At 31.1% G+C, this 8,040-nt stretch overlaps 1 long non-coding RNA gene across 1 annotated transcript; it reads right to left on the bottom strand.

Moving 5' to 3' along the window:
- Positions 1-2,010: 2,010 nt before the first annotated feature.
- On the bottom strand, positions 2,011-8,040 carry LOC132057117 (uncharacterized). The gene is made up of 2 exons (XR_009415080.1): positions 7,734-8,040; positions 2,011-2,303 (listed from the first exon to the last, which is right to left on the bottom strand). It is a non-coding gene; the product is annotated as an uncharacterized LOC132057117 (long non-coding RNA).

The raw sequence follows: 8,040 nt of genomic DNA, 5'->3' as shown, positions 1-8,040 counted from the left end.
CTTCCAAACCCCCAAATAAAAAAGTGACATATTAAAAAATTTTATAAAAAAGAAAAGTGAACTCCATATTAAACAAAAAATAATGTCAAAAAAATAAGTAGACTTGTATTAAAGAAACACTAATATAATAAGTTTAGATACGAAAGACAAAACTACAATGTTATATTAATCGTGTTTTGAACATAGTATATATATATATATATATATATATATATATATATATATATATATATATATATATATATATATATATATATATATATAGTGCAAATTAATAATGTCCAAAAAAAAAAAGTGCACCCCATATTAAAAAATCAAACAATATTCGTATTTAATTTCAAAAAAGTATCTCATTGAGTCAATAATGATGGATTCGTTGCGCGTCACAGATCAATCCATTAAGTGGAAAGCAATGATCAAATCGCTTTTCTTCAAAAGGTTAGTAATCAAACCATACAATTTTCTTCTTTTTTTATATTAGCCTGAGATCTAATCTAGCTATTAAACTGTTGTATTTGCTATTCCGCCATGTCATTTATTTGTTATGTTTACTAAAATAAATATACTTTAAATATTTATATTTTAGAATAAGATAAAATTTAATTACTTTTTTATTTTTATTCTTACTCCAATAAATGTGAAAAGAGATTAATATGTCAAAAAATATATATCAAATGGAAATCAAATAATGAATAAGGTAAATTAGTCAAATTATAATTCTAATCGACGTTTTTTAAAAAACCATGCAAAACAACATGACAAAGTAAATGTTCTTTAACCGAGAATATTTACTCAAAATTAAAAGTATTCTTCGTTTAAATAGAAAATCAATTTCTACTTTGTTTTGTTTTAAACATGTAAAATTAATTTAATAATGTAAATTAGAATTATCAATCAAAAATTTGATAAAAAATAATAAGTATTTTACACTTTTAAATTAATCGAATTAAAATTAAAAGTATCACCGACGCTTAAATATTTTTATTGTTTATCTCAAAGCAGACGAAAATAGTTTCTTTTTAAACAAGTCTTCTTTTTTAAAAAATATTAATAAATTTGCCGATTTTGTATTCGTATGAAATCCATTAATATAATAAAGAGTTTTAGATACGGAGCAAAACTACAATGTTATATTAATCGTGCTTTCAACATAATATATATATATATATATATATATATATATATATATATATATATATATATATATATATATATATATATATATATATATATATATATAATTACCATTCAAAAGACAACTATATACACATGTACGCACTATAATCAGAAGTGTTGGGCCGTCAAAGACTGGGCATAAACCGCTAGTAAAAATAATATATGTGGTGTAGAGTAAGAAGGTATATAATTTTATGAGAAAATTACATATATATGGGGTAGGTTTATCATATGTGAAAATAGCATAAATGTATATAGCATGAAAAAAAAAATATGCATATATATATACATACACATACTTTCAGAAAGTAGTAACTGATAATAACATATAAGTACTGTAATAGATATATACATAATGAAAAGGTGATTGAAGGAGTTAACAAAAAATAAAATAGTATATATAGTATGTACATGTGTATGAAAATAGCGTATGTACCTTATAGCTCTCGTAAAATAGCTTCAGTCTCTATACTTGAACCCTAATATGGAATTCTTGTATTCGACTTTAAAGAATTGGGGCATGTTTCATGTTAGTACCGTGTAAACAAAATGCGGTCTAACAACATGCTATAACTTCGGCCTTCAAAAAAAATATCATTTTTTGGATGCAATCCATTTCTACACTTGTTTTTCCGAAATAAATCAATGTCATCTCGCCTTTAAACTTATTTTCCGAGGTAAAAGATGGTTAAAAAAAAAAAAAAAACGTGAATATGCACAAGTATAATAGTAGGAACCAGATTTGTTCCCTCTTCTAAAAAAAAAAAAAAAAACATTGTGGCTTCGAGCATGAGACTTAAAGAAAAGAGCTACTTTGTAAAAAAAGACTACAAATTTTTTTTTCTTCGTGAAAATTTATTTGAAGCAATCATTCTCGGGCGTTCACGAGTTTACTAACAACAAGCCAGAAACAGAATACTACGAATACAAACCCATAAAAACGTTAGTCAATCAGCATATCACATATCAATACAAGAAGCTATAAAATTTAAAGAGAGGAAGAGGGACGTGGACGCTTTGACGCAAACGGGGCTGCTAGGCTCTAGCTGAAAATGCGGCTGCTGGTGCTCTCCTAATTCGGGGCAGAGCTGAAGTTGTATCACAACTCCAATGCACTCCCCAGGTTGCTCATAAATTAAAAAAAAAAAAAAAAAAAAAAAAAAAAAAAGATTAGAAACAGTTCTCGATAGTAAATATCAAAACTAACTGAACATCATATAATTTGGAAGGAAGTGTGCAGTTGTAGCACTTGGAAACAAATACTTCTAAAAGAAATAGACTGATTAAGTTAATTTTCAAATAAATTGAACAACTCGTGAGATTCCTTTAAAATTTGAAACGTGGGACTGTAACTTTAATTCATCACTCACATCACGTAGCAAACAAATTTAGATCCCCGATGGTACCTCAGTTAGAATAACTCCTACTTGTATGGTTTAGTAAGATAAGCCAAGATTATCAAGTTATAGCACTTCAAAAGGAAAGGAATACAATCAAATGCTAGCAGGGAATTTAAAAAGCTCATCATATTCTGCAAACATTCTTAACCAAACAAAATTCTTACAGCCTTAGGAACATTAACAAATCTCAACAACTGTTTTCAACATACTTCACCAAGCTCATATAAATAGCAACTTCCAAATACACAAGAAAAGCAAACAGCTACTGTATCCCTGCATATGTCCCTGCTTCATTTTTTTCAGTAAAACAAACAAACAAAATCTCCTTTCATATTTTATAGACAACTGAAACTGCCTTAAGATCCTCAAAATAACAAAGGCTTAATACTCCTAATGGACCCATCCTAAACTAAATATGTGCTTTATAGTGCATACTTTACCACAAAAAACTTCAAGACAAATTCAAAATTCTGCAGTGTAATTTTCCAGTCACTACATCTCCGAATATTTGTTGTCACTAGTTCAAAGGAGAAGGCAGTTTTAACTTGAACATTTTCCAATAAGTTTGAACGAGCACAGCTTCCTAAACGTGTATTGTTTTTGTAAAATCAACTCAATGAACCATTTTCGAACAGTGAAGAAATTGAAGTTGACCAGAAAGATTAATTAGCACCACAATTTCTAATTATTCATGAAGACATAGAGATGTGAACAAATCCAGAAACAGTACATATCCCAAACAGACAAGTTCATCTTAGAACGAACTCTCAAAAAACTCCAGAGAAAATTCTATATCAACATGACAAGCCCTTTAAGCTTAGCAATTAACCAAATCATATGGGAACAGGACTTTTATGTTTTAATGACTTATCCGATTTAGTGATTAGGATACATATCTGTTTCAAAGAAATCTTAAAAGAACCCTTCAAAGAAACTCTTAAGGCAATAATTCGCCAGAGCAAAACAGCCCTAGACTTTGATAGAAAGATCTTAACGAGTTCAGCATGCCTTACAAGTTTACGCTATCAATATTTTAGGGATAAAAAGAGAAACAAGAAACTGGATTCATAAATGTTTTGACTTCGTGAATGGATGAAGAAGAGAAGAAAACATTCTCATAGCAAACTCATTTGCTAGCTAGATTTTTTAATAATCAGTCGTTAGAACCACAAGCTAGAGAAAACATACTTAGCACACAACGGACTTCAAAACGATGAAACAACCCACTGTTCTTTATTCAGTTTTTCAACACCCTTAAATTCTAAAAGCCGAACCAATTATGTCAAAAGAAGGTAATATATTCATATCTTAAAGATCATTTTTTCCAGAATCTAAAGAAGAGAACCTTGAACCACTAAAACGCAAAGAAGAGTTTACAAACAACCAAGTTCTTGAATGTAGACATTGAATGGTTTCACAATTTTAAACTCCTAAGTATATATCTAGGATGCCAGACAAGACGAAACCAGATAGCTTTCCCGAACAATCTAACATTTCTCTTTACTAGTGGCGTATTCATGATGCTAATTTAGGTGAAGGTCCCTGTAGACATTACTTCTAAATGCAAGCGGTCTTACTGTTCACATAAACCTGCTAGAAAGCTTATTGATTCCCAAATCATATTACCTTCACAATGAAACTTTTACTTGCTAGTGCCATACAAGAATCCTAAAATACGAGATCATGATATCCTACATTTTAAACCATGTTCAAATAAGCCCTTGTAAAACCACACACTTTAACAGATCGTAACATCCCTTAGCCATGATCTTTAATCCCTTTAAGTAACACGAAAGGAAAACGTACTTTGCAAGATAAAAGCAGTAGGAGGATAAATCATGCTAACATTTAGACACAACAAAAACACTTTTTTTTTTTTTGGTTCTAAAGGAAAGAAATCATATTTCAAATGGACTAAAGTCTAAAACACTAAACCAAATGAAAGTACACTTCTTCTTTTTTGTATATGCACAAACCATCAAATCAAGCTCTGGAGATTTTGCATCCCCTTCATACATGCTATACCAACATTTTCTTAGGAGCAAAACCAAAAAAAGAATACGCCCTACAGGAATATTTCAACGACTCCTTTTAGAAAGCTCATGCCTCATTTAAGAAAGATTTTTATATCCATACTTTCCCAATGAAAGACAATAGACAAAAACATTTTCCATAACAGCCTTGTATGTTCTCAACTCAAATGAGAGCATTATGATCATCTCAGCACATTGTCTTGACTATTTAGTTCTATCCAAGTGCTATAAGATTCTAGAGTTATGATTTAAGCAGGAAACAATATCAAAGGAGAGATCAAAGGCTTGCTAATTCAATCAAAAGAGCAATGATTCACGCAGTCAAACTAACATATATATGGAGGGCAAGAACATTCAGCGACTACGTTTTATTCTACGAATTAAAGTGACATGACAGCGAGTGTGGTTACACACATATTCTATAAGAAAGAAAGAAGAATAGTTTCCTGGTCATTAGAAAAAAGAAAAAAAAAGAGCACAGACCACAAGATGAGAAGAAGAGTAACTACAGCGTATGAATCCACATTTATGTCCTAGTAATTTGGTAAACTTTTCATTCCAGTTTCAAGACTAAACCATGATAAACTAGCATACTTATTTATTGTTATTTTTTTTTTTTTCAACAAAAAGGCCGCGATCTGATGAGTCAATTTTAGCATATAGGAAACTAAAGCAAAAAGCCATAAACCTGCTTACGAGCTAGTATTCTAGCAACTTAGTCTATTCTTCTCTATTGAGCTCGTTTATGCGTACCAATTTTTATCAGGAAAGAGACGAGGCATGAGACAAAACCATGAATTCTAATATGCATCTAGAATAGAGAATTAGACAGATGACGAAGCAATTCTATTTAATTCACAAACTTCGACCAGTTTAAATCCATGTGAGTCAGTGGCTTTCTCCCTAAATGTTAATTATTAACAATAACCTTTTACATGCTGATTTTCAGAACCGACTAGTACATACACAGATTATGATGAGTACATAAAACAGATATTTAGTCGAACGACACAAACATTTATATGTTCACACATTTACTCATGGAATTAAAACAAGGAATGGAGACTACTGACCTTGTTAAAACAAATAGGTCTTGGGATATTTAAATATCTTCATATCTTAATCCCCAAACTAGTATCCTCAAACTTTAACCAGTGTAAAAAAGGTACTAAAAGTTCAGCAAAACTTCAGACAAACCTAAAGAGAATCCTTGGCGACTTATGGTCAAGACAAGAAACCTTATATCATGTGCATCATACATAGGAAACGAGTACAACTCTTATCTTAAGTTATAGCAATATTGCATGCTATTTTATATGTTGGTTTTTAACTAAATGCGGCAAAAGTAGATCCACTTAAGTACTTCAAACAAAGATTTAGACGAGCGACGGAGTTATTCGAACTACACGTTCGGCAGATGTAATCCCAAAAATCAGTAACCTTTTTTTTCTTAATCGGAACAGTAACTCTTTTTTTTTCTTTTTTTCTTTTTTAAACCAGTAACTTTCTCTAATCAAAACAGTACATTTTTAATCAGAAAACAGTAACATTTTTAATAAAAAAAAATAGCTTTTTTATATCAAAACAGCAACTTTCTTTTTCGGAACAAATGTAGCTTTCTAACATATAGAGCCTATTTGTTAACTATGGACAACTCCCAGAAAAATCCATAAACAAAAGTCACCTTAAGTTAAGAAAGCCTCATGGACATGGTAAAGAAAAAGAGATTTTGGACTTAAATCTTGAAGGACATCATATTCTTCTCGTTACGGACTAGCAGTAATCTATTATCTTATTAATTAAACATATGACCTTAGCTACAAACATGGTAAACAATATGCTAAACCATGGTTTCCTTCCTAAACGTCGTAGTTCACATGCTTTGACTTTCACATGATCCTGAAGCAAAAAACTGGACAGCGCACATCCTAACGAGTCTCGATCACAGAATTTTAGCGAGTGACAAACATATTCGAGTAATCACATATTCGATGTGCTAAATCTTCAAATCTCTAACCTTTCCTTTTCAACAAGTAAAGAAAATTCTACCAACATAGCTAATCAATACTCCTTAAAGGTCAACAATATGTTCTACTAAATCAATCCTTTTGATCCTATCACATTTAAGTTTCACCATAATTTTAAGATAAAGAAGCATATATAGTCAGTGCATAGTATTCAAATATGATGGTTCACTATTCTCGCACATAGCAGTGGGATTCATACTCGACAGCGAACATACAAGCCCGTTACCAACATTCATCCAATGGAAAACAAGAAGGGGCTGAAACATGTATAGAGCCACACAAGTTTTATTTAAACATGTTGTATAGAAAAATTAATTTTACACTTACAAATACTAAGTGAAGCATATCAGGTTCCTACTCTTCGTATCACAAAGTTTTAGCATTTTTGCTTGCTTCATATATAGTTCAAGGGAGGCAAGTATAAGATTAAATTTCATCGCCAAAACAGGATAACCATCCTTAACAAATATTTCCAACTACTCATTCTTATATTGACTTACTCTAAATTAAAGTAAAAAAAAAAAAAGACAGATTCACTAACACCAAACAAAATTTAAATTCAACGAATCACTTCCATCAGTTACATTTTTTTCATCTATGTATCAATGATTCAACGACCAACAATAGGCACTCCCCCTTTGTTTTTTACAACTACTACCACCAGCAAAAAGGAGATTAATGCAACGTAACCACAACAAAAAGCTATCCTCTTCACATGACAAGGATTATCTAAACACCTCGATGTTCTCCTTTTAAAATTATAATCTACCATTTTTATTGTAACATGTTGATTCTCTAACAGTAACAGAATCTCATGGGCAATGTAAACTACATTTTTGAGATGAGGTGAATATCACTGCCCATAGTCGACTAGGTAGTTAATAGTTCCTAAGTGTAGTTAATCCTAACCATTTTTATGTAGCAAATTAGAACAACAAGGCAGTAGTCGGGTTCAAGTCCACAGAAACAAACAACCATAACCATCGAAGGACAACTTCTTAGTCAGCTAAACCAAACAAACGACGAGAAAATACTTGAAAGATTACATTTCTTCTTTTACAAAAAATTAAAGACGAAGAGAAGACGAGTGTGACTACCTTCTCCGTGACAGCGAACTGAGGCTTGTTGTCCTCTCGAGTCTCTGAATCCTCTTGAAGAGCTTGTTTAGCCGAGAACCACCAAGAATTCAACAAAACAAAATTAGAGTTAAAAGAGAATTTTTGAGACCACCAACTTAGAGTAAAAAAAGATTTTTTTAATGAAAAGCTTGATGAAAACAGATGAGATTTTTTTTTTGGGTTATTCAAGAGGAATTTCCAACACTTGAACCTGTCCCAAATAGCTCACTAAGGGCTTCTATTTATAGGTAACAACTGAGGGTTTCAACAGCTCCACAAAGAAGCA

Source organism: Lycium ferocissimum, chromosome 5, assembly GCF_029784015.1.
Source record: "Lycium ferocissimum isolate CSIRO_LF1 chromosome 5, AGI_CSIRO_Lferr_CH_V1, whole genome shotgun sequence".
Lineage (NCBI taxonomy): Eukaryota > Viridiplantae > Streptophyta > Magnoliopsida > Solanales > Solanaceae > Lycium > Lycium ferocissimum.
This window is presented reverse-complemented; position numbering and strand designations above follow the sequence as displayed.